Source organism: Mus musculus, chromosome 17, assembly GCF_000001635.26.
Source record: "Mus musculus strain C57BL/6J chromosome 17, GRCm38.p6 C57BL/6J".
NCBI lineage: Eukaryota > Metazoa > Chordata > Mammalia > Rodentia > Muridae > Mus > Mus musculus.
In genome coordinates this window covers 68315085-68341987 of record NC_000083.6, presented here as the reverse complement: position 1 = coordinate 68341987, position 26903 = coordinate 68315085, and the positions used below count along the sequence as shown (strand labels likewise).

Here is a 26903-nt window from a genome sequence, read left to right as displayed (position 1 = left end):
TGTCACTCCAATGAAAAATCTTAACATAATATTTTCTAAAGAACTTGTTAAAGATTTGGTAGATCACAGAAACAAGAGATGAAAACCAGCTAAGAATAGCTGTCTTCTTTCTTCATTGTACGAAGCTTCAGTTGCTAAGGTAGTGTGCTGTTTGTAAGAAAATAGGCCAGCAGATCAATTAAGCACATGGAAGGGCCACGGGATATGAAAGAGATGCACAGAAACATGATTATCTGAGCAATAATTACAAATTACCAGACAAACAATAAACACGGTAATAAATGATACTGCCACAGGGAAAGTGACACCCTCGGACTGAAAATAATTGGAATCTTCCCTGGTTGTGTTATCTCCCACTACGTGGGGAAGTCCGTGATCTTCACCTTCGCTCAGCTCAGTGTAATTCCAATTAGCCACTGCAGTGGCCCTTGTTCAGCTGTCGGGTGCATTATGTCTGCCACTTACAAAATCCCCTCAATAACTTCCCTCCACTACCTCATGGGAGTCACAATGAAACTAAATGAATTACTACATAAAGATGCTAACACAGGCACTGGGTGTGTACTACCTCATCTGCTCCTCCTGCTCCTCAAGCCCCCTTCCTTTCCTCTGAACAAGTTCATCTTGTTGGCACTATGTCAGCAGAGGTCCTAGGAGCAGAGAGACACATATCAGCCACCCACTGGTAAGGGACAGTATGACATTGGAGGTATAGCCTACAGGGTAGGTACACACACTCCCCAGCTCACACCAGGCGTTTAGGAGAAACCACTGACCTGAGCATACCAAATGACAGGCTTTTACCTTCCACATAATATCATTCTCACATAAAGGAATCATGGCTTCCTTTGGGGAGACAGAGGATTCCAGGGCGCAGCAAGGGAAGAACAACAGCAAAAGAAAGATAAATACCATTCAAAGTTCTGTTGCCCTGGTAAGCATTATCATCGCCGTTGATAGTATTCAGAGGATCTTCTTAAAAGGCAAGCATTGGGTGTATATTAGTTTACCTCTCACAATAAATAACTGACCCAACGATGTACATATTTGGTTTTGTACAGATAAAAATAATTATTAAAGAGTGCTGGAAAAGCTCAGAAACGTAATAACCATATGAAAAAACTACCAATAGAAGGTAATGGATATTAAAATAAGAGGTCCTGCACTGGTATTTGAAAGCAAAGAGAAAAGAGATCCTAATTGGGATGGAATCCTATATACAGTGCTGACAAAGTGGCGGTTGGTCCAGCTACTCCATGAAGTACTTGGAAATATCTGATAAAGTTGAACCTGGCTGGTGCTCTAGATAGCCAGGATCCATTATGTACTAGATGTACAGAACTGCTCCAGCATGTATGAAAACCCTGCTCTGTTCACTATAGAATTTAAATATAGTGGAGGAAATGTCACAAGATCCTACATACCCATCAATAGAAAAACACATTATTATTCACTTGGAAATGAATATCACATAGCACTTAGAGTCAATAAAAATTGATATACACCCCGTTACTCACAAATCTATAAAATACAGCTGAACAGAAAGAATAAGGCAGGGTGGTATGTGGTGGATAACATGCAGGCCAAGTCTTCCCATCAGCGCATACAAACCTAGAGCAAAACTTAAGCGTGCTTCATGCCAAGCACTGCTCTGAACCCACATGAAGTGCTGTGTGAGAACTGTTTTAGGTATCATGCATAATCTAGTGATGGTGTTAATTGCATAGGCGTATGTGGGTAGGTTATATGCAAACACCAAGCCTCCTTATTCAGAGGGTGAGCCTCTGAAGGTTTTGGCAACCGTAGATGGTTCTGGAACCGTTCCCTCAAACCCATTTATCATAGCCAGAATAGCTTGGACCCTTGAGTCTCGTAACTTCTTTTGCTCTCTTTAACTGTCATGCATTAAGCCTTTTTCAAGCTCCACAACAGCCCAGAGGCAGAACCAGCCCAACTGACAGCATCAAGTAAAGAATTTGCCCAACTCCAGTCTGGACACCTTAACTGTCTCCATGTCTAAAACAACATCACTGCTTCATCAGCAACAGTGTGGAGGCAGGGTTTTCGCTAAGTGGCTATGAGTACTTTCAGCATATACTTTTCTCTAAGAGGAGGAGTTGGTGCAAACAAATTGCTTACCTATAATTGCATGACCAGCTGGTAGCAGAACTCAATCAGATAATGCTGTTTAAACAATAGGAAACTGTGTACCATATGGAGGACTTACTAAATACACTGGCATTCTGAATCCTGACTCCTGACTGACTCCTGGCTCCTTAGAATGGCATGCTGCACGACTGATATGAAGACCCAGTTTTTGCAGATATCCAGCCATTTGTTTTCTGTGCCTTCCTGATTCTGAACAGCAGCAGATCTTCATGAGAACGGTCTGTCTGAATCATCATCAGGCAAACCGAAGCTTGGACTACAAAGACTTCCTCACTCCTACTCTGATAGTGATGAGCAGGAGTCTGGCTGTGGTGGAGCACTGGGGGTCTCACGAGCACTGAGACCAAGGTGAACCATCAGCCTCATAAAGCTACACGTCACCAAACAGACTGTGAAGGAAAGTAGAAAGTGTGCAGAGATGTTGCCATTCCTCAGCACAAGTATAACCATACAGAGTACTGTAGACTGTGTAGCATATCTATTCATTTACTTGCTGGTATGTATTTGGGTCACTTTCAGACTTAGGGCAATAAAAGTGGTAATTTAACATTATATTTCTTTGCTAAAAGGTACATTTAGTCTAGTTTTCTTTCCATAACTCAATAGAATTCCCAAGTCATAAACTACATGTACTGATCTCCTACCAATGTTATAATAAATAACCTCAAGCCCAGAGGTTTAAAGCAACACAGATGTTTTGTCTTGCAGTAACAGGTGCCAAGAGTCCCACATGGGTCTCATTAGGCTAAAATCAGGGCTTCAACAGAGATGCATTTCTTTCTGTAGGCTACGAGGGAAGAAAGAGTTTTCTTTTTGTCTTTCCAGATTGTAGATGCTGTCAAAGGTCCTTGGCCTCATGGTCACATATTCCATCTTCTAAATTTGGTCAAGTATTCTCTAAAGAGAACACTCAGTGATTATTTGACTCCCCTCCCAATGTTTAAAGAAACCATGTGACTATACGAGTCAACTTGAGTAATTAGAGTCATCCCATTTTAAGATTGGCCAATTAACATCAATTCTAATTGTCAACTCAATTTTGACGTTCCCTGGATCTAAGGAAGAGCCGGTAGATGTCTCTGTGACCCATAATTCATCTTCCCAGAGTATGCGTTTACTTTGAAAGTGTTTTTAGAATTTATTTGACAAACTGACATTACCATAATTGCCTTCCTTTCCTGACAGAAGCTCTTCTTTCCTCTGTTAGTTCTGGGATTCTTGTTAAATTGTTAAAAAAAAATTACGTTTTGAGAATGAAAAATAAAATTTTAAGTTTGTATGTCTATATAAACTAATACAGATTTCTGTTTTTGTTGTTACACAATATCCTAGTACCTAGAAAAATACAAAATAACTAGCTGGTTTGGGGCAAATCTTAAACAGTGAGGAAAAGCAAACTAAAAAAATAGTAAAAACACCTTATGTGTTTTTATGTGTTATGTGAGAAGTTCTAGATTATTAAAAGACAGAAAAGTGTAAAATAGGGGATAAAACTGAGATGAGACAATCAGCCCTACACACTAAGGTCTTTATATTTTCATAGAAACAATGTTGCTTTGTTAAAATGCTAAGTTTATTCCAAACCTTTACTTTCTCTCCAACCATTGTCTTGTCTGACCACACTGACTACTATGCCCTGTCTTAGTATTACATGTATTACACGCCAACTTAAACAAAGTGAAGGATAAGGCTCCATCCTTGGAAATTAAATATCCATTGTTGACATCTTGGCAATGGATCCTGGGCAAGGATCCTGAGTGTTTAATGTTTGCCTATGGTTGGAAGCAGAAGCTGTGAGTTACATGTACGGTTTGGAGCTAAAACCTGTTTTTATGGACACAGTCAAGAACTATTGAAAGGTTGTCCTTCCTTAATTAAGAACTGGGATGCTTCCCCTTACTGTCTTGGGCACAGGAAAAGGACAACTCTACTGAGATACTGAAGAAAACAATCACACAAACGTCAGAAGCTCAAACTTTATTATGCACAGAGAAGAGGACCCAGCTCACTCTACATAGCAACACAGAGATCTCAAAGTCACAGCAACAAGACTGGTCCAGAGCAGTGCATCAACACCGCAAAATGTGTTCAGAATCTTCATGAAAAACGCAGCTTCCCTGGGGATGAGCTCAGAAAATTCATAAGGTAGTCTTTAGCATAAAAGACAGACAACACGGGGGCTAGTGAGATGGCTCAGCGGTTAAGAGCACTGCTCTTCTGAAGGTCCTGAGTTCAAAGCCCAGCAACCACATGGTGGCTCACAACCATCTGTAACGAGATCTGATGCCCTCTTCCGGAGTGTTTAAGAACAGCTACAATGTATACAGTGTATTTACATGTAATAAATAAATAAATCTTAAAAAAAAAAAAGTCAGACAACGCAAGCTGTAAAAAAAAAAAAAATCAAAAAACAAAAAAACAGACAACGCAAGCTGGGAGCATCTCAGAGATCTTCAGAATCAAAAAGGCAAAGAGAAGTGAGGTGTGGTACTCCACGCCTTTAGTTCCAGCACCCAGGAGGCAGAGGCAGGATGATCTCAATGAGTTCAAAGTCATCTTGATCTACTAAGAGAGTTCCAGGAACCAGAGTAGGCAAAGAGGACCATCTAAGTAAATGTGAGTGCTGCCCTGAGCATTCCCCACCTCTCTGAAGTTAGAAAACAGTATGTATAAGCTCCTGGAGAAATAGATGAAAGCAGAAAATCCTTGACATGAATAAACAAATGATCAAAAAAGAGTAAAGTTTGAAAAAGAAAAAGAAAAATAGTTAAACAGCATGAAATACATACATATTCTATTTAGAACTGAAAACTGGTCAACTGGAGTTCAGAGATGACACATTCACCCAAAATCTGAAGCTCTGATGCTAACAGTTATGACAGAGGAGTGACTTGTAGGATTGTCACAACATACATTTAGCAGTGAAGTTCACAGGTTGAGACCAAGGCAGAGATGGGAAAGTTCATTAAGCAAGACCACGCTGCTCCCCAGGGGCCCATAATCCAGTAAAATGCTCACTGACAAGCATTCTCAGATCCAGAGGTCACATGTGGCACTCTTGATGTCCAGCCAATACCTGTTACACCTTCAAATTTGAATAGGCATAGCTTCTCATCATACTGACTGTCACCACAGCAGCCAGTGAGAATCAGAGCCAAGTGTCAGGATCTACTCTCCTTAATTAACTTTCTGATTAACCACTATGGTTTTGTTGTTGTTGTTTTTTGTTTTGTTTTACTTCCCCTTGTTTGTGCATCGGAAACAAAATCAGGCTTCTACCTACAGATCTCAGGAGGTTTAAGCAGCCCAAGTACACTTCATGTATACAGTTCCTTCATTATAACATTAAGGGAACCATACTTAGCTTAGGAAACCACAGAGATTCAGGGTAGAGAAGCAACTAGAAAGGGCTCATTTGATGAAATCCATCTGTGTGGTCACAGTAATTGGCTCAGAGATGGACGCATAAGCAAGCCAAAACCAACCAACTTTAGAGAGAGAAACTAAACAAAGGAATTTTTTTCCAGAACTGTTAGGTTAATTGAAGGTAAGCCTCAATTTACATCAGCCATCAAGTAAAGGAAGATGCAGGGAGACCAAAGACCCTAGAGGAAGGCAGATTCAAGTGTCTGGCATGAGGAGGCCCTAGATGCAGCCACAGATGATCCAATAGCTGCCTAAGGCTCTGCAGCTTTTGAGCTAATAACTTCTCTTCCTGCTTAAGTTGGTCTGAGCTATGCTTCTATCTTTGTAACTAAAAGAGTCATGTCTAATTTTTAAAAAAAGTTTAAAGGTTAAAAAAACACTAAAGACAACAGCCAGAGCACAGTCACTCTCTGTTTCTCAGTAAAACACTGAATACTATTTGGATTCTAAGCCCAGTATTACTTAAATCATTAACCCTATGCAACTTTATAAGCCTAATCTTCATTTTCTAATGACCTTGAGATCTTCTAACCATACTAAAGGTCTCTCAAAATTGTAAGCCATTTAAAACAAAATGATTTTTAATTTGTTTATCTGAAACTAATTAACTGAAGTGCAAGAGAATAGAGATCTAGAATATTTAAGTAATCAAACGTTGCCATAAAGTAAAAGTGTCAGTTGATCCAGGCACGATTACACTTGTTCATGGCTCTGTTATCTGAAAGGCTGAGGAGAGAAGATTGTCTGAGTTTATACATTTGGAGGCACCCTGGGCAAACCAGAGAGTGCTTGAATCAAAAGATAAAAGAAAAATACAGTAGAGGTGTCCATTGAAGTTTTAAAATTATATATTGATAATAATGATAATAAATAAGTTTGAAAATATGCATAGGCAAAAGGAGGTAAGATTTTGATACTAAAAGCAGCAACGATTTGCGATGAAAGATCACATGTAGGATGGGGGAGGAATGCTCACATACATAGATCATGTGGATGGTGGGGGACATTCACATACATAGATCATGTGGAGAATGGAGGAGGAATGTTCACATACATATATCATGTTGAAGATGGGGGGAGGAGGGTTCACATACATCATATGGAAGATGCGGGCAGGAGAACACTCACATACATCATACATAGGTCATATGGAGGATTAGAGGAGAAGGAACACTCACATAGATTGTGCAGAGGATGGAAAGGAACTCTCACATACATAGATCATGTGGAGAATGGGGAGAAAGGAACACGCATACAAATAGATCATGTGGAGAATGGGGAGAAAGGAACACGCATACAAATAGATCATGTGGAGAATGTGGGAAGAATATTCACATACACACAGATCATGCAGAGGACAAGGGAGAAACATTCACATAGATCATGTGGAGGATGGGAGAGGAAGAACGCTCACATACATGCTTCTATACCTTGCAGTACAGCAGCCGTTATGAGAGGCTAGTAGTGAAAACAGGACATACCCGTGTCTATTCTCTTTCAGAGCCTCTTTGCCTATGTTCCTATTCACTCAATAATGCTACAATAATCTCCTCATAACTCTTGAGTGTCAAGAATTAATATCAAATACTGCGTTAAAATAGCATTTTCTCTACATTCTGTCTGCAAGAAGATGCATATTACCTGTGGGTAAAAAATAAACATGTCCTACATTAAAAAGCCAGGTATAAAGTATACCCTAATATAATCTAAAGTCTAAGGCATTTGGTGAAGAGCAAAGCACACTGTGTACATTTTAATGCTTCCCATATCAGAAGGGTCTTGGGTTACTGTCAGCCTGAGAGTAGCCCTTATGTGACCATCACTCAGTGTGTGCTGACTCGGCTCTGTGCTGGGTGATTGAAGAGCACAACCCTAATCCTAGGCTGCTGTGTTCTGTATGCCACTAGCAGGCCATTGGAAGAAAGGATAGGAGGCACCCTAGCCATTGTCAGACAAACAACTGAAGACATCATCAAAATGTGCAGACAGAATGAATAACAACGCCTCGGAAGAGAAGCTCAGGGAGAGGGAAGCGGGAGTGGGTGGGGTGGTGAGCAGGGGGAGGGGGAGGGGGAAATGAGGGAAGGGGATAACATTTGAAATGTACATAAAGAAAATATCTAAGAATAATAGTAATAATAAAGAAATGTTCAATATTGATACCCTTGGTGACATAGAGGCTGACAGTGTGTGGGAAACCAAGATCACTGAGCCAAATCTGTACTCAGGCTCACAAGATAATGAAGTTTAAAAAAAAATCTAATTTATTAAACTAATATATTGCACTTCAAATAGCCATGAGAGATAAATAAGAATATGTGGAAGGATAATGGGAGATTCGTTTTTTAAAAAAAAAAAACTATACATTCTTGGAATAAGAAAATATAAATATTCAATTGTCTTTATTTTTGTATTTTATATAAAATATATTTTATATCTCACTAGTACTTAAAAGAACGGAGTATCTTACAAGAAACAGCGAGCTGGAAGCAGGCGTGTGCACAGGGCAATCACGGGCAGTACATCTATCTTTTCTTTTATAGAGGGGCTGATCTGTTTGGGGCAATTTTCATAATCCTTTTCACTCCTGCACAATTTTACATTCCTATAATGAATGCCAGTTCCTTTGTACCCCATTCTACTCTCCCATCCCTCCCTGATACCCTTCTTCCCTATCAGACCCTCCTGCTGGCCTGTCCTCTCCTGACACGTGACCCACTATGCTCAGATTCTTGATCAGGGGTGGGTGGGGACAAGAAGGGCTTCTCTGTGCCTGCATCACTAAGGAAACTGTCACCTTGCTCCCCAACAATCATTAACAGACAACAGTCGCTCAGGGAGGGAGGAGCCTCGCTGGCCACTCTCCCAGCCTGATAAAATGTTGACATGATTTCTCTGTGACTTCCAGAAAGATGTGAGTGGGTTTTCTTAAGATAGAATTTTATTCAGTCACTATAAAGGAATGCAATTATGACATTTTTAGGGAGACAAGCATAACTGGTGATCATCATGCTAAAATAAATAAATTGGACTGAGAAAGGCACACTCACCGATACCACACACACACACACACACACACACACACACCCCATACCATATACCATACACACTACATATACACACCACACACTACGCATACTATGCATACCACACCACGCACCACTCCAAGCACCACACACACACATACACACCACACACTACACATGATACACATACACCATACCATATGCCACACCATATGCACACAACACACCATACACACTACACACACACATCCATACCACATACTACACACACTATACACACCACACCACAAACACACACACACACACACACCAATCATGTGAGAGAAAGGGGTAGGGTCTTTGAACAGAAAGCAAGATATCTAAATGGAAGGGGAACAGGAAGGGATAATGTGGAGAAAGATGCTTTGTAGATAAGACATGAAAGCAGAAAGCATATTGTTTGGGCAGAGAACTAGAAGCAGAGGATGATAAAAGAGAGTGGGGGAGATGACATATATTATGAAGGTACCATGTTGTTTACTTCAGTAGTAACTTTTTGCACATGGGGGAAAGACAGAAAAGGGGACTATGAACCTGGAGACACAGTAAAAGGACACATACAACTTTTCCTGAACCATGAACATTTTGCTTTTCAAAATTTGTCTCAAGGAATCAAGTCTCTCGGAAAATAATTGCTGTTCAAGATGAAAAAGTACTGGTTTCTCAAACACAGATGATGAAGACATTACAATTCATCGATTGCTCCAAAATAAACAGGAATCTGAAAGATAAAGTGATTCTGCTTCTTTAGAATTAATAACATGTCTTCAGAAGCACCTAGAGTGGGGCTGGAGTGATTGCCAAGTGGTTAGAGCACGGCTTCCTCCTCCAGAGGACCTAAGTTTGATTCCAAGCACTCACACAGGGCAGGTCACAACCATCTGCGTCTCCTGTTCCGGGGTATATGCCGCCCCCTTCTGGCTGATGGAGGTAGTGCACACATGAGGTACACAGACACACATCATGACAATACACATAAAGTATTAAAAAACAAACTTTGACCACTTTTCTTTTTTGTTTTTAAGACTTATTTTATTTATATGAGTACACTGTAGCTGTCTTCAGACACACCAGAAGAGGTCATCGGATCTCATTCCAGATGGTTGTGAGCCACTAGTTGGTTGCTGGGAATTAAACTCAGGACCTTTGAAAGAGCAGTCAGTGCCCTTAACTGCTGAGCCATCTCTCCAGTCCCTTTAACCACTTTTCAAACTTGAGTTATTCTGTTATCAGCCATGTACATCTGCTCCATAGCGCCTGATGATGCACATTCCTCCATCAGATCAAACCTGGTGACTGTATGCTTGAATGAAATGCAAGACGAAGTCATGGGCCTAATCTATGACATCATATCTTCTAAAAGCCATTTGGGTTTTTCAACTGAACATTTATGAAGGATATCTGATCAGGGGCAATATTTTATGGCCATCGTATGGACGCGCTAGAGACCACAGCACACACCCACACGAGCCTCACAAGCATGCTAACAGGTGAAAGCCTAAAAGCATCAGCAGGAAGACCCACCTTCAAGGACGGGAAAAGTCAAACTAAGTTCCAGACAGACAAAGGCGTCAGAGAGGTAGCAAAGTGATGAAGATAACCAGATAAGGTTACCTTTTGGTCCCAAAACTGGAACCTCAGAGAGACAAATTTGCGGATTTATCTCATTTCCTAGTTACATTTGTGCAAAGCAAAGATCATGATGGAAATAGGCAATATTGTGAGGTGCTGGGACCAAAAAAAATGGATCCCTTAGCCCTGAACATATAATCATTTATTAGATTAAACCTAGTGGCTGAAAGCCGTAATAAAATAATTACGGAGGTCAATAGCCGGATGCTTCTGTTTTGCCAAGGAAATAGAAAGCCTTCTCTAGGGGAATATAGCAATTTCTAAAATGCACAGCTGCCATCATTTTCACGGGCTATATCTTTGAACCAGTCATAAATACTGGCCATAAGTATAAGATAATATGACCTGCAACCAAAATATACTATTATTAATGTGTATGTTTGAGCTAATAGCCAAGGACATTAAAATGGGAGAATTTCTCATGAGCCATTTGGAGTACACACCAAGAATCAAACGGAAATCTCAGAACTGGAAAAAAAAACAAAAAACAAAACTAAAACCAGCAGCAGATGAGCACAAGAGAAGATCGGGGCTGCTGTAATCTCAATGGCAGGTCATCAAATGCTTTGACTAATGAGAGGCGGGGCAAAAGAAGACTGGATATATTAGGGGGCACTTACCCACTAGGACGAGCAACAGTGTGCAATGATGGTAATGCCCTCAGCACGCAGTGGCACGAGCATGCTGACAGAGGGAAGTGTTCTTCAGCAGGAACACACAGTGAATGATCCCTGCATATGAAGTCCAGTGATAGGCAAAGCTAACTCAAAGCATGGACGTTTGGAGGTTTGTCATTGTGTCTTGGAGGTGCCCGAGAGAGACACTCTCCTATGGATGGAACTGCTGTGGGCCGTGCTGGGCTCCAGGGCTCCAGTTTGCATGAGTCGTTACCACCTGATCTGGGGTGGGCTCTGGTGATGCAGTTGTCTTTAAGCACCTCTGCTCCTGTAAGTAGCCCCTCACCCATATGCCAATGAGCAACACCAATACAACCCATGGGTTCACCAAGTCAGACTCTGCGGTATCTGTATTTTTTGATCTGTCATCAATTCCCTATCTGGGTGACTAGATAATTGTTCATGGCTTCATGGGAACAGTGCTACACAATATGGTGATAATTAGAAGTTGCAACTTTGCTGGGTTACACAAGGCCTGTAACTTAGGGACAGCATGGTATTGCCCCGGGGAGATGAACAGGAAGACTACAACACTGTGACTGACTGGGCTTTCAGGATATAGGTACTGCACACCAAAACTCTCATAAGATGGCACAAAAGAGAAATAAATCACGAATCTCTATAAAAGGTCTGAGATGGCGCCAGGTCCTGTGAATAGGCACACTGGACAAGAGCTTCTGCACTGGAAGCCAGTTAGAACAGTATAGATGGAGTGGCTGGATTCCAGATGCACAGAGGTAATGCAAGACCCCAGGGAGATAGCACACTACCAAGAAACAAATCACCAGCAACTAACCCTAAAGAAGTAGAGAGGGGTCAGGGGGAAATGGCTCATGCGTGAGAAAGCTTGCTGTGTCGGCATGAGGGTCTGAGGCTTGCTGACCTCCAGGCTAGCTCCAGGTCAGACATAGACCTTGTCACAAGGGAGGGAGGAAGATGGACAAGAAAAGCACCGGAAGTCCTCGGCTGGCCTCTCACGAAGGCACCAGAACACCCCTTGTGAAAAAATTTCAAATGGCCAGGTATGCATAAGACCCGCACAGGTTCAAGCCAGACGGGGTCTCCTCACTGAAAGAAGGAAGTAGACATAAAAGAATCTACATGTAACTTATACCCACTGGCAAAGGTAAAATCTAATGGTTTTCTCCAAGGGAGCGTTAACCCTTTGCTGTTTTTATAAATCCTTTCACAAAAGCCTACCTTAACTTTATATCCTAAAAACTAAGCAATATAGCAACCAGAGATATAGAACTTGGAAGAAGGTCAGTGTGACAAACACGTTTCTGGCTATGTCCAAAGGAAATGAAATTTGCATTCCAAAGAGACAACTGCCTTGCCACGCTTGTCTTAACAGTACATCATAGTTAAAAGGCAGCATCGGCTTCACCCATCAAGGAACAGACAAGGTGAATGCTGCGGCATGCAAGCACAAGGAGACTAAGTACATTCCAGGGTTAGAGAGATGGCTCAGTAGTTAAGAGCAGTGACTTCTATTCCAGAGGTCCTGAGTTCAATTCCCAACAACCACATGGTGGCTCACAAACCATCTGTAGTGGGATCGGATGTGTCTGAAGACAGCAGCAGTGTACTCGTATACATTAAATGAATAGATAAATCTTAAAAAAAAAAAAAAAACAAAAGTACATTCCAACATTTGTAGCAAAATCAATAACACCAGAGGACAATGTGAGAAGAGAAGGCAGAGAGTCACTCGAGGTCAGGAAGCATGTGAGGAAGAGAGTAGATGAAAGGTTCTTACCAGATCAGGGCTTGCTGCGTCCATTCTGGGAAGAACCTCCCCCCACCCCCCCCACCCCACCCCACCCCCCACCCCACCCCATCCCCCCCATCCCCGCCCCAGGAACCATCAATTAGTGCATGCTGTGAGGAACCCTGAAAGAACCATCAATTAATATGTACAACCAACTGAGTCTAACCAAAGTATTTTAAGTTACAAGTTGTCAATAACAGAAAATGGGGCTGAAGGGAGTTGGAATGGCATAGATTTTATTTTCTTATGCGATCAGAGTTGTTAGCACTCAAAACAAGTTACAAGACACATGGTGTTTTGTGTGAGAGTCACAGCAGCAGCAAAGAAAGCCATGTTGTCAGTAAGAGGGAACAGGAATCAACTCAGGCCGTCAAGCTGGAAGAGAAGATAGTGAGAGAAGGGAAGAAATGATGGACAGTTGAGAAAGAATAACTGAAATGTCCCCCACTAAGTCCTTGCTCACTAGTCATTATTTTAAACGTCTACACTGGGGAATCCCAGCTCTTCTTACTCATCTGCGATTCTTGTGTGGGGCTGAGGCATCCAAGATTTTTCCCATCTTCTTTGGCATGTCTGTTGGTGTGGTCCCTGTCCAGCTCAGGCTACGTTGGTTATGCTTTATGGGCTAGCCTCAGACATTCCTAGAAGGGCTAGCCTCAGACATTCCTAGAAGAGCCAATCTCATAGCAAATTCCCTGGATGAGGTAAATGAAGTCAGAGAAATTTGATGTATTTAGAAAGCGAATTCCAACCACAGAATCTGATGAAACTCGCAGTACCTTAAAGGTCACATGGAGTTTGAAAATAAAAGGATTCTGAGTGGATGGTAGCCAAAAAGGAGTAGAGTCTCAGGCAAAAGGAGACTTCAGGTCAAAGACTACTGCAATTGTAAAGACAGCCATTACAATGCGTTGAGAGGACACAGGTGAATCGGGTAGAGTGCATGCCAATAATCCCAGCACCTGGGAAGCTGAGGCTGGGGATACACCACCAGTTCAAGGTCATTGTGGGCTGCATGGAAGCAAGACTGGACAACAGTGCAATAGCAACAGCTCGATTCCCTACAGTGTATAATCTAGACAGAAAACTGAAGCAACAGCAAAGCTTAACAGGACCAGCCAGAAATACCAGGTATGCACAAAACATCATATCTACAGCCACAGAGTCTATACTGTGCTAAAGCACTCAGAACGTTCACCAGGACACGCACACACATGTACGCACACACATGCACACACATGCACACATATGCACACACAGACGTACAAACACAGGATGTGTGCATGTCAGGCTGTCAAACAAGTCTTAATAATTTAAGAATATGGAAATCAATCGAGTCATTGCTTCAATAACAACATCGGCAACAAGAGTACAACTGCACAAAGTTCATATAAGTCGAGGAACACACTCTAGAAACTCAATAGGTTAAAGAAGAAACTGCCAAAATATATCTTCATATAAATGGATGTGGGAGCATAATACTTAAACCTCTGGGATTCAAGCAAAGCAGGCAAGGGAGACAACAGACAGCAATACACACCTTCTTTAAGACACACACACACACACACACAAAGAAGAAATTGATTTTATACAACACAGAGCTTACAAAGGAGAACTCAACCGAATTTTGTAGTAAGAAGGAAAAAAATAAAGATTAAATTGAAAATAAACAAAAGACACTAGGAAAACAGAAAGAAATAAAGCTAAGAGTTAGTGTATTCAAACAATAATAGACAAAATGATAACCGCTGATCAAATTAACTGTGCCAACAAGAACCACAGTAAATCACAATTAAAAGAAGAAATATGTTTTGCACTACAGAAATTCAAAGGTTCACACCAGACGACAATTATTTACCAAATAAGTGGCTAAGCTCACGTAAATGGCTGACTTTACAGAATTACATAATCTATGGACCCAAACCATGAACACTGAATCCTGACATCGATATAACAAGATCTAACTGGTAGTCAAATCGCAACCTCTGTGGCACTGAAGAATTGCTAAGAGATTGAAGCCAGGCTGTCCTAACAGATGGGATCAACAGAACTAAGCTAAGTGATAGAAATCACAGACAAAATTGGCAAATATTCAGTGAGATTTGAAAATGGGGTGTGGGGAACCTCCCAACAAAAAAAAAGATCCGGAATCAAACAGACTCAAGGATGAATTCTAAACAACATCACCAACAACAAACAACAACAACTGAAAGAATGAAAGCTCACACTGCTGGACAGCTTTCAAACTACTGAAGAGGAAACTCTTCACCAGATCGTTAATCTCTTACCAAAACCAGACCAGATTACCAAAAAGAAAATCACAGCCCAATAGTCTTGATAGACATGGACACAAAACAGAAGAAGGCACCAAATCCCTGGAACGACAAGTACAAAATAGCCTTTGTGAGCTGCCATGTGGGTGCTGGGAAGCAAACCCAGGTCCCTCCCAAGATCAGTAAACACACTTCCTCACTGAACCATCTCCCCAGCCCTTCTCCACCTTTTTTTTTATTACTTGGTATCCTAATCAAATCCATCTCAAATGTTTGTTGCACCTTGCTCTAAGCCTCTGGCTAATTCCCTCACTGTGAGTTCCTTCTGCGTTCCCTAGGCTGAAGCAAAATAACCCCACAGCAGACTCTCATGAAAATCGAACATAAGCAGCATATTCCAGCGAACGGTAGAGAGTGGCCTCAGCACAGCTCAGCCTGTGTGATTTCTCCATTCTTCACTGACTTTTCCATAGGCTGAGAACATTTGGGGAAAAAAAGAAATGATCAGTAGACACCAAGCTGGAGAAAAATTAAAACTGATATTTCTCGGAGAACCTTAAAATGTCAGAAATATTTTTCCTGGCCCCAATTTCCTTTAAGTCATAAATAAATTCCTATATATCTACAGTTAGCTATCATGCTGAATTAAGACAAATTCACATCTCAAATTCCAAACATCTCCTGTGGCCTTCTAAACTGAGACAAACGAACAAAGTCAGTGTTCAGTAAACTAAGCCAACATTTGTGAATTATAACTCACCACAAGTCAGTGCAGGACTGGAGCCTTCTTAGACAGACACACACATTCTGTCTCACAAGGTTTGCACACATTGTGCGTCTGTCAAACACGCACTTGAACAATCTGAAGACAAATATGTTGGCCTGATGTGCCCCCCGCCCCCATTATTCAGCATGAGCAGTCCAACTCATGGTGTGCGGTAGCTGCCCAGCCACAGCTCTTGAAAGACTATGGCTAAAGCTAAAGAATGTGCTCGTGCATTTGTTACTGACCATGTGTGCCCTCTCCTCACTACTTTCAGGGAGCATTCTTACTACTGAATTTTCATATGTGTGGCGAGGCAAGGATTTTTATGGACCATTTAGTCAGGCAGATGTGATGAGAGATAAAAGATGCAAAGACCTTGGTGATGTCTCCAAAATGAAGTCTGTCGAGAATGCAGGAAAGATGTTTGTTGACTTTTAATAAATTAACTCTTGATTTACAATGTGATAACCGTAGGGTGAGGCAAGAGTATTTGAACTGTTTTTGCTTTATTTCTAGAAAGAAAGAACAGAAGAAAGAAAGGAAGGAAGGAGGGAGGGACGGAGGATGAAACCCCAAACCCTTGAGAAGCAATAACCTCGTAGCCTGTCTAATAAAGCAATTTGAAACCCAAACACAATAGACCACATAACAGTTCTTATCAATAGGTACAGCCCACAAACCAAAGGCAAATGCCCACAAATAAAAGGCGAGAAAAAGAGAGTTACCCCAAAAGGTATCGTGTGATTTTGTTCAACACGCTCATCTCAGTGACTTAAATTTTGTCAAGTATGTATGTCAGTTCTCTGAAATACTAAAAATATACAAACTGACCTGATTTATGACCGGGTAAAAATAAGTTAGGAGCTAGTGAGATAACTTTGTGGCTGAAGTGCTAGGCACAGGCGTGTAAGCACCCGAGTTTCGGTCTTGAGACCCACATCCATGGCAAAAGCAGTATCACATGGGCAATCCTTGGAGTCTGAAGGCAAGGTGGGAATAGACCAGGAGAATCCTCAGAAGGTCCTGGTCCAGCTGGCCTGGACATCACAGCTGTGAGGAGAAGAGCCTGACCCTAACACGGTGAGAAGTGATGGTATACAAGTAAAGACAGGTACTCAAGAGTACCCTCAGACCGTTCTACACATGCACAGCTGTGTGTCTGCCCCAACACACACACACACAGACACACACACACATTCACACCCATTTAAAAAGAGACAACCAGGTTTGAAACCTCCAAAGCTCCAGTTTTAAAATAACTCATAAGATCCTCTTTGTTTACCTCCACACCACGCTGTTCACGCCACACTCTCTTTGTCCCTACAAACAAAAGCTCTATGCATAAAGCCAGACTTTCTGTGCCTGTACACTCTTAACTCCCAAAGAGTTCTGTCATGTTTTCTAGGGCAACACAAAGCCAGTAAGCCAGCCTGTTGCAAGCCTACATTTGTGCTGTAAGTAGCAAGCAGAGAAAACTGTCCCTGCTTATGGAAAAACCACACCCAGATCTCAGAGAAGAAATGGCAACCAGCAGGTGCCTGAGAAGCAGTCAGACTCACTTCAGGACCACAGCTTCACTTTGTAGAGATATTTCCTGATTTCTCATATTACTGGACACACATATTTTGCTCTAAATGATTCAAGGCTCTGGGATCTTGGCTCCCACATCAAGCCTTCAACTGACCTGTTGAAATTTGCAGTAAATAAATAAATAAAATAACCATGCAGTTCAGAAGTAGTGCCTGTCTCTAAAAGGAATGACAAGGCCTGGCTGAAGTATCCCATACTAGTGCGTGTTTTCTTAGTGCACATTTTCTCTGTTGCTTTTTCTCAGCAAACCTTGGAACAGCACTGAAATCCCTAAGCCTTTCCTGGAAGGAAAATCATGAGAGAACATTGAGAGATGTGTGAAATAAAAACTTCTAATCAGTGGGATAACTAGAATCTTCTTCCCTTCGGCTGTTCATTTCATCTCAGCATCCTTCCTGAGACCAGCTTCATCCACCACCTCCAACCAATGCTCTCCTTCCAGGTACCAGGGATGTGAGAGGAAGACAGACTGCTGTTATTCTTCATGGGGATACAGGAGTTCTCCACTTGCTGATTGCCTGATTTCAAATTGCCCTATCAAAATGCCACATACACATAAGCAATTGTAAAGATTTCTTTAGACTTCTGGGTCCCAATTACAAACAATCAGGACTTTGGGAGGAGAAAAAAATCTTCAGAGGAATAGTCAAGCCGTGGGCATGAAGGACAGAGGCGGGGAAGTGTTTTCTGGTCATTTGATAGATAAATCAGTGCCTAAGAGCAGCAGATTATATAAAATGCATGAATCACAGCACAGCCACCAAAATGGAATTACTTATGCATCCATCCATTAAAAGCGTCTTCAAGCTGACTCCATTTAGACCTCCAAGTTCAGAACATAATCTCATGATCACAGTGGTCTCTTTCCCTCTACTGGGAAGACATGAACTGGAGACACTAAAAAGTGTCCTCGACCAAGTCAAGGTTAGATGAAGATCAAAGTCCTGAGAGACTTTCATGAATGGTGTGTGTGCTCCCTCCAGATATCACCTGCCTCCTCCAGGTGTGGCCTCCCTTCAGGTCTCATTTGCCTTTCCCCTGAGAAAACAAACCTCCCTCCGCCGTTATATATGAAGCTCTAAGAATGTGCTTGATGCTCTGCTAGTCAGTCACTGAATTTGTAGCATCCCTAGAGACAATTTCAAGGCCTTTGCCCTGTCTTCTTTATCCATCCAAAGTCTAGCCTAACATCCATGTCTAGATATCTTCTAAGTAAACCTGTGTTCGACGGAAACATGTTTTTTTTTAACAGCGATTTGACTCTTTTCTGACCTCCTTCCTTTGCAGCAAAAGAAAAACTGAAGCTCCCGCGGCTGAGTCAAGGCCTTGTAGCAAGCTGGGCCGGGACTCTTCCTTCTCACCGCAAAGCCTGTAAAGTGTTTCCCTCGGTGGTTCCAAATGATGTTACCACCTTCGAATCAGATTCCTCGCAAGCATATAAAGTTTTAGAACGGAATCAAATGGAAGAGACATATACCAAGAAGAAAGCGAAAATTCTCATGCTCCTGTGGATCCGGCCGATATATCCTTTCACTTGCTCCGCAAACTCAATCAGCTTCCACTGCTCTTCAGACCAAATCCATGACCTTCTAGGAGCTGACCCTGCCCCGTCTCAGGAAGCACGTATCCTTCCTGAGACAGGGGTTTATCACGTCCTCCTGCAGCACATCTGACTCTTCAAATACATCAGCTGCTCTTTGAGCACACAAAGAGTCCATACAGTCCCTTGTCACTGAGGAGAGGGGGTTGGGGGAGTGTACATTGCTCTGGGGACGCTCCCTGTGCAGCAGTATGAGAAGCAGAAGGTGGGAAGCTGGCCATGTGAATTCCAAGGTTTTGTTTCTGACTTGTTAGCTATCCCAGTTGATAACCTTGATACTTGCTTTCCAGTTGAAGGTCTGGCAAAGACCAGCATCTGGGCTTCCCACATTTCCTGATTAAAATGTAACATTTCCATTCTGTGCCAGTTAATTTGTACATCCTATGCTTTAGCCAGTCATGGAAGATGAACTTGAGTCATTTTAAAATAAAAGACTTATTTCAGACATAGTGGAACACATCTGTAATTCTAAGTCTAAGGCAGGAATATTGTGAATCCCAGGCTAGCTTAGGATAGGCACAGACATAGACACACACACACACACACTCACACACACACACACACACACACACACACACACACACACACATACACACGCATTCTTTCCTAAAACAGTTTAAACAAGTTTGTCCTAGGGATTTTTAACAGAAATCTTATGCTGGAACCATTTTAACCCTTTAAATAAAAGACATAGAGCAAGAGGGAATGAGCCCAGCAAGGCTGAAGCACCAACAGCCGAGGAAACTCAGAAATGAGTAAGACCGCATCAGTGCGTCAGGGATTTATAGCATATGGTACCATCTCTGTGTCTTCCCTGGCGTGGTAAACAGAAGATGCCTAAAGGATGTGTGAGTGACGAACTCAAGCTCTTTGTTTCTCCCTCTCGAGAGTGTGGGTTGACAACTCAACAGTGCCATGTGACATATTAACAAGTTGACATGTAGAAGATAATTCTGTCATATATGTGGATGAGACATATGTATATTTTAGTAATATATATTACTCTGTATCAGTGTAGTAATAACACATATTAATAATGTATATTAGTATGTATTAATATGCACATATTAACAATTCATACGTTGTTATGATGTATATTAATAATATATATTATTATACTAGCAATGAATATTATTGATAGAGAACAATAACAAGCGGGTATAAACAGGCAAGCACATCAGTTGCTCTGCATTCTAGAGTCTTCCATTGTTCAAGGCTCTTATACACCAAACAATGAAAAACTTCACAAAATTAATTAATTCAGAAAAAGGCTTTCCTAGTTTAAGGCCATGATAAATAAACTGTGAAGAGAGACAGGAGTGAGGCAAGTGAGGGGAAGGGTGCTGGCCTAGCAGGTGGCACTGAAGATGTGGCCATACTTTACAGCATGTGCTTTGAGTAGATACACTGCCAGTTTAATGTGCTTATACGTTGTGCTGCAGTTAGACATTAGCCAGTCATGATTTTGAGAACAGGGCTGGGTGAGAACAGGGGACAGGCTAGGTGGCGGTGGTGATGTTCACAGGGATACTTACAGAGCAGCAGCAACAGCAAAGCTTGCTCATCTTTTTTCTACGGCCCACAAAGTAAGCAGGACACTGAGATCAGTCTGCTGTTGAGAACAATGCTCCCAACTACTGCAGTCCAAAGTACCAGAGCCAAGACTCAACAGACATCCTCACGGGATGAGTATCTCTCTCTGGCTTACTTAGTATGAGCCGTCTACCAGACTCTCCCAACACCCTTGTCTCCATGGTGAATGGCTCCCTCTCCCTGATGGTCTCCTATGCTGGCAGCCATTACCCTTCATGTACATAGGGAGTTGTTCTGTGTACATGTGACTACAGAGCTGTCACCAGAGAAGGGACAGAACAGACTTTAGACTCAAGCTGGCCAAACCAGATTCCTATCTGAGAACTGCGTACAGAAGTACCGCAGAGCAGAGGAATCCTCTTAGTACTTGGGCCATGCATAAGGGGAAGCATCTATTTTAAGCAGGTAGAAATGAAGCAAACGCCATGCAGTAACGAGAGATAATGATGGACGATTGCAAAGAGATGTGCAGGCGGAGTCCTAGCCGTACACAACCCTGGGTTCAGTCCTGAGAGTGGGCTCAGTCCTGATGGAGGATTTCCTCAGCACCGCCCTCCTGACAGTTCTGGTTTGTATCATCTTTCACCTGAGGCTACCTCTGCTAACTCTCTGCTCTGAATAAATGACTGAAGTTGAAGATCTTCACATATAGAAAATTTCCCTGTGCCAAAGCAGGGATGAATCACGAGGAGCAGAAATTAGGAACACGGAACAGTTATTGAAAGGAGATTATGAGAGCTAATCTCAGTTGTCCATTTGACTGGATATGGAATAATCTCAGAAACTCGCCTCTGGTGGAGTCTGCAGAGGAATTTCTAGGAGTAGGTAAAGAAAGACGGCTCAGCTCGGGGGGGGGGGGGGGGGTGGCGTACGCCTTTAATCCCAGCACTTGGGAGGCAGAGGCAGGCGGATTTCTGAGTTCGAGGCCAGTCTGGTCTACAAAATGAGTTCCAGAAGAACCAGGGCTACACAGAGAAACCCTGCCTCGGAACCCTCCCCCCCCCCAAAAAAAAAAAAAGCGAAGAAAAGCGAAGGGAAGGGGAAGGGGAAGGGGAAGGGAAGGGAAGGGAAGGGAAGGGAAGGGAAGGGAAGGGAAGGGAAGGGAAGGGAAGGGAAGGGAAGGGAAGGGAAGGGAAGGGAAGGGGGAAGGGGGAAGGGGGAAGTGGGAAGGGGAAGGGGAAGGGGAAGGGGAAGGGGAAGGGAAGGGGAAGGGGAAGGGGAAGGGAAGGGAAGGGAAGGGAAGGGAAGGGAAGGGAAGGGAAGAAAAAAGGGAAGGGGAAGGGGAAGGGGAAGGGGAAGGGGAAGGGAAGGGAAGGAAAGGAAAGGAAAGGAAAGGAAAGGAAAGGAAAGGAAAAGAAAGAAGGCTCCCAGAGACCCCAGGGTGGCAGAACAGATCAGATCTGGTGTAGCACAGATCCAGCGAGACCAGAGGGAAATACACTTCTGCTATTGCCGGCCCACTTCTAGTCCTTCCCCAGGGTATCTACCCTGTTGCTTCCATCCTTCCCTGACATCCAACCCAGCTTCCTCAGTCCTCCAACATGGACTGAAAACCAGCAGCTCTCAAACAACGCTCCAGACCTTCCAAGCCAGAGACTGCTCAGACCTCCAGCCTCATGGACTTGGGGCTACTGGGTTCTCAGCAGGCCGATAGCCATTGTTGGACTTCCTAGCCATATCCTTAACAGTAGTTTGTCGAATGGTATTTTCTGATGACTTTCTACACACACCCTTAGAAGTTGGTGACAAAAGAAACATGGTAGAAAATATGAAGAAACATTAAATTTTCATGACCAATTATTAAATCACAATTCCTAAGCAATCCCAGGCTCTGAAGGGAAGGAAGGGGTGAGGGAGGGAAGGTGTGCTTTCCTTCTGGAAAACCAGGAAAATCACTGCTTTGCTGCCCATGAACCCTGGAGGAACAGCCTATTCTAAAACACTTTTCCTGTGATTTCTGTGAAAATAAAGAAGTTGTTTTTGATGAAGTCTTACAGAGATAATGGCCTAGAGCAAATGTCAGGGACAAAGTTAAATGTTAGACACAGACATTTTATCCTTAGTGCAAAAACAAGTAAGAGAAAAAATCATCAAAAACCAACCAAGTCTCCATTTTCACAGCTGGTAAATTGTGGCCGTTAACAGCAAGAGGATTTCTCACTCTGTTTAACCTTGGAAGCCTTTTTTTGCCAACAAAGTCGCGTATAGAAACCCACAGCTAAAACATCTACACACAGACCCTGTCCACTCACCTCCTGCCACCCAACCCGGGGCTCTCGGACACCCAGGTGTGCTTCCAGAACCCATGCCTTCTCACACCACCGCCATGATGCTCTAACACGAATTCAGGCCATCAAGGAAAGGACACTAAAGACTGTATCACACAGCACACTGAGCATGTGACAAAGCAAGGACATGCCTGCAAAGCTGCTCTCAGAAACCCAGAGATGACAAGAAGACAATGGCCGGCCTGCTAAGTGCTTTCTATACGGCAGGCTTTAAAACTTTTTATATGAAGTACTTCTATGAATCATCTCGCTCACTAGTCCAAGAAACAGGGACTACCACTAGCCTACAGGGAAGAATAGACTGAAACTGAGAAAGACCAGGAAATGGCTTAATGTGTCAACTTCAAGGCCACTGGAGCCATAAGTAAGCAAGGGGGCTTGGCATCCAGGCAGTCTGGGACTTGTGTGCCACTTGACTGATTATGCTAATGTGGATCCCAGAGCAAATGGTTTTCACAGTTGTTGGGAAGGAGACCACACAGACTTCGAGATGAGCTAACTTTGCTCCAGGGAGTTTACATGGCTTCTCGTGGTCGCCATCATCATCCATTTCTTTTTTTGTTTTTTTATTAGATATTTTCTTTATATACATTTCAAATGCTATCCCAAAAGTTCCCTATACCCTCCTTCGCCCTGCTCCCAACCCACCCACTCCCACTTCTTGGCCCTGGCATTCCCCTGTATTGGGGCATATAAAGTTTGCAATACCAAGGGGCCTCTCTTCCCAGTGATGGCCATTCTAATCTATGAAGAAGGGGGAGGGGAAACAAAGGATGTGTCTTCATGGCAACGCCTAAAAAAGGACTGTCAACTCATGCTCTGGCATGTGCTCTCCCTGTACCTTGAAGGGGTCCCAGGCTCTCCCCGCTGCCCTTGTCATCCAAACCTGTCTGGATTTAAACTATACCTCAATGGGCACCAAATACAACCTACTGAATGCAGAAGCAGGCCCACAAAATCACTCTCTCCTATGAGGCCATACATCGAAGAACTTAAGACATGATCACACTTCAGAAAATATTGAGCCTACTCTGTTAAATCACATGGTACACACTGTTATTTGTATCTTAATCACTTATCAAGTATAAACTTATAGAAATGTATACCACATTTCTTAAATATACCTCTGACCACCTCAACAATTTTCAATGGCATCACAGAGTCCAGGGACAATAGCTTCAGGATGTCAGCTGCTACTATTTTATCTTTACAGGAACAGGGGCCCTCTGCTCAAAAGTAACAGCTTCAGGGTTGATCAGGTATATTTTCTTTTCAACTCATTTGCCAGTGAAGAGTTAAACTGATAAAATTAAATTACCTTTTAAAGTTAGGCTTAACATAAATTTACACTATAGCATGATAAAATACAGTATTTGTATGGCACCTTTTAAGTTAAGTAGGATTAATTCTAATACTTCAAAGTTGAATCTAATCATATTTTTTTTCTCTGTAATACCCAGTAGCTTCATAACTCTAATCTTCGGACTTCAGTAGCTAAGTCTTTAAGAACTAAACAACAGAGGTTGATAACGTATATTTCAAATGCAGTGATACAAAAGTCACAGTTAACATCCTCGGAATTAAAAAAAAATGATAACATGACACTAATATGAGAATAGCTTTTTTAAATGTAGTATGGCAAGCAAACATAAGTATAATGTGGTTTTCAAAATGCTTACTCTTGTGGCTTCTACTATGTGTGTTTATGATCTTCTACAATCTAGGCATAAATATTTGTGCCCAGGGTCAATGTAATCACCATTACCATCAAAAGGATTTGTTAGAAACAGAGACAATCGCATGATGACGTAAGGTTGTATGATGATGTAAGGAAATTTCATGTAACATGTTTGTGACAAATGCTAATTCCCATGGAGAAACATTAAAGATTTTAAAATACATAAGCACAGAGTATGTAAACACTCTGCTCTATACAATCAAAACAGGAGACAAACTGATAAAGAAATACATATCCAACAGCAGTCTAAAGAGTTGCTGTTTCCCTTTACCGTCATGACTTAAAAATACTGAAAAGAACATTACACACACTAACCGTAAGTGTACTAGATAAGAGTTTACACTAATTTGCACTGACTTTAAATTACTCTGTCTGCTTGCTTCTCCCAGGAGAAGAAAAAGCAGGAGATTTCTATTCTCAACTTTCCACTTGAAATTAAACAGTTTAATTGTGGTTTTAAAATTGCACAGACTTTTCTCACAATGATAAGGCAGTGACCACTGTGTGCTTTGAATTGTCTGATTCTAGATAAAGAAAAAAAAAGAATCCACAAAGCAAGAACAGTGCATAAAATCAAATAAATAATGAAATCCACCCTACCACCTCCTAGCATAAATCAGCTCATCTGCTCCTTTCTCCTCCTCAGAAAAAAAATTGAAGTCATCTCTTTACAAAGCACTTGAAGTGCTGTTTTTTTTTTTTTTTGAGGAAGAGAATCTTCACATTATCACCACTTCTCCTAGAAACACCAGATCCTGCCTTTAGTACCCATGTAGTCAAAATTCCCTAAACTGAATTGAGCCCAGTAAGTTTGCTCGCCTGAATTAAATCAAGAGGAAGCTGAACATATGCATTCAAAATCTGGAAAAGACCACACAGCCTTGGCCAAGGTCACCATACCAGGGTCACAGCAAGTGGGATGTGTTTCTTTACTCAACCATGGGAAGAAAAACCATTACCTCCTCTGGCAAATCCAACTACCTGTGGGCTAGCTGACAGAATGCAGCTTTAACCTTTAATTCTGTTCTGTTAAAAATTACATATGTGGAGGAGCTAGAGAAATTACCCAAGGAGCTAAAGGGAACTGCAACCCTATAGGTGGAACAACAATATGAACTAACCAGTACCCAGGAGCTCTTGTCTTTAGCTGCATATGTATCAAAAGATGGCCTAGTCGGCCATCACTGCAAAGAGAGGCCCATTGGACTTGCAAACTTTATATGCCCCAGTACAGGGGAATGCCAGGGCCAAAAAGGGGGAGTGGGTGGGTAGGGGATTGGGGGGGGTGGGTATGGGGGACCTTTGGGATAGCATTGAAAATGTAAACGAGGAAAATACCTAATAAAAAAAATTACATATGAACTTAGGATCCCTTCATAGAGATCAGTTAATGGAAGGATGGATGATTTGGTGTCACGGGGTCTCTGAGGGTACAGCCTGTCACAAGGAAGGCATGTTGCAACTGCTCAGAGATGGCTTCTGAGTCACGTGACAGAGACTATTCCTACCACAGCAGGCCAGAGAGCACAAAGAGAGATGGGCAGACTCAACAGGCCAGTTTTATCTCCATTGATTTACTTTCTCCAACTAGACTCCATTCTCAGTTTTCAGAAAATCCCAACATAGCCACTGACCAGGAACAAAATGTTCAGAATGAGAGCTTGCCAGGGACAGTCCAGACTTAATTCCTAACAGCATTCATCTCCTGATATAATAATAAACGGACATTGCTGTCCACATAAGGTCAGGACCGTCTTCATTAAACACCCATGAAATACTATAGTCCCTAATAAAGAATAGCAGTAAATGCCATAATGGATAAAGACCATGGTATCATAAATGTCTACTTGAAGGTCATCTTTCCACATCTGAAAGTGTTCAGCGTGTCACTGAATAATGAAGACAAAAAGATTCACATCTTTAAATAGTGTTATCTTCAGAATAGCAATAATAAAAAGAAACACATGAAAGAGAGCCCAGGGAAAAATTTATAAATAAATATATAAACATATATGTATGTTCATGATACTAATTAATATTCATGTAGCTAATTAACGTCATAAAGTGAAACTACTACAACCTCAAATGCCTGCTAGAACCTAGCTGAACAGAGTTTGCCAAGACATTTGTACAATATGAGGATCCGCCTTATTCTAAGAGCCAGGCACTCTAGAGGAATCCATGAGTCTCCATTTATCCACAGATCTCCTACTCCAGCTGCAGAAGCCATACTCTGTACAAATGACCTCTCATGACAAAGGAAGAAACAGCACAACCTGTCAGAAAACCTTCTCCAAGCCCCAGTGAGGCAGAAA

The 26903-nt window shown here is 42.1% G+C and overlaps 1 protein-coding gene across 10 annotated transcripts in view; it reads right to left on the bottom strand.

Moving 5' to 3' along the window:
* Positions 1–26903, bottom strand: part of L3mbtl4 (L3MBTL4 histone methyl-lysine binding protein) — a 511181-nt gene that overhangs the window by 442091 nt on the left and 42187 nt on the right. The gene's annotated exons all lie outside the window — the stretch shown is intronic.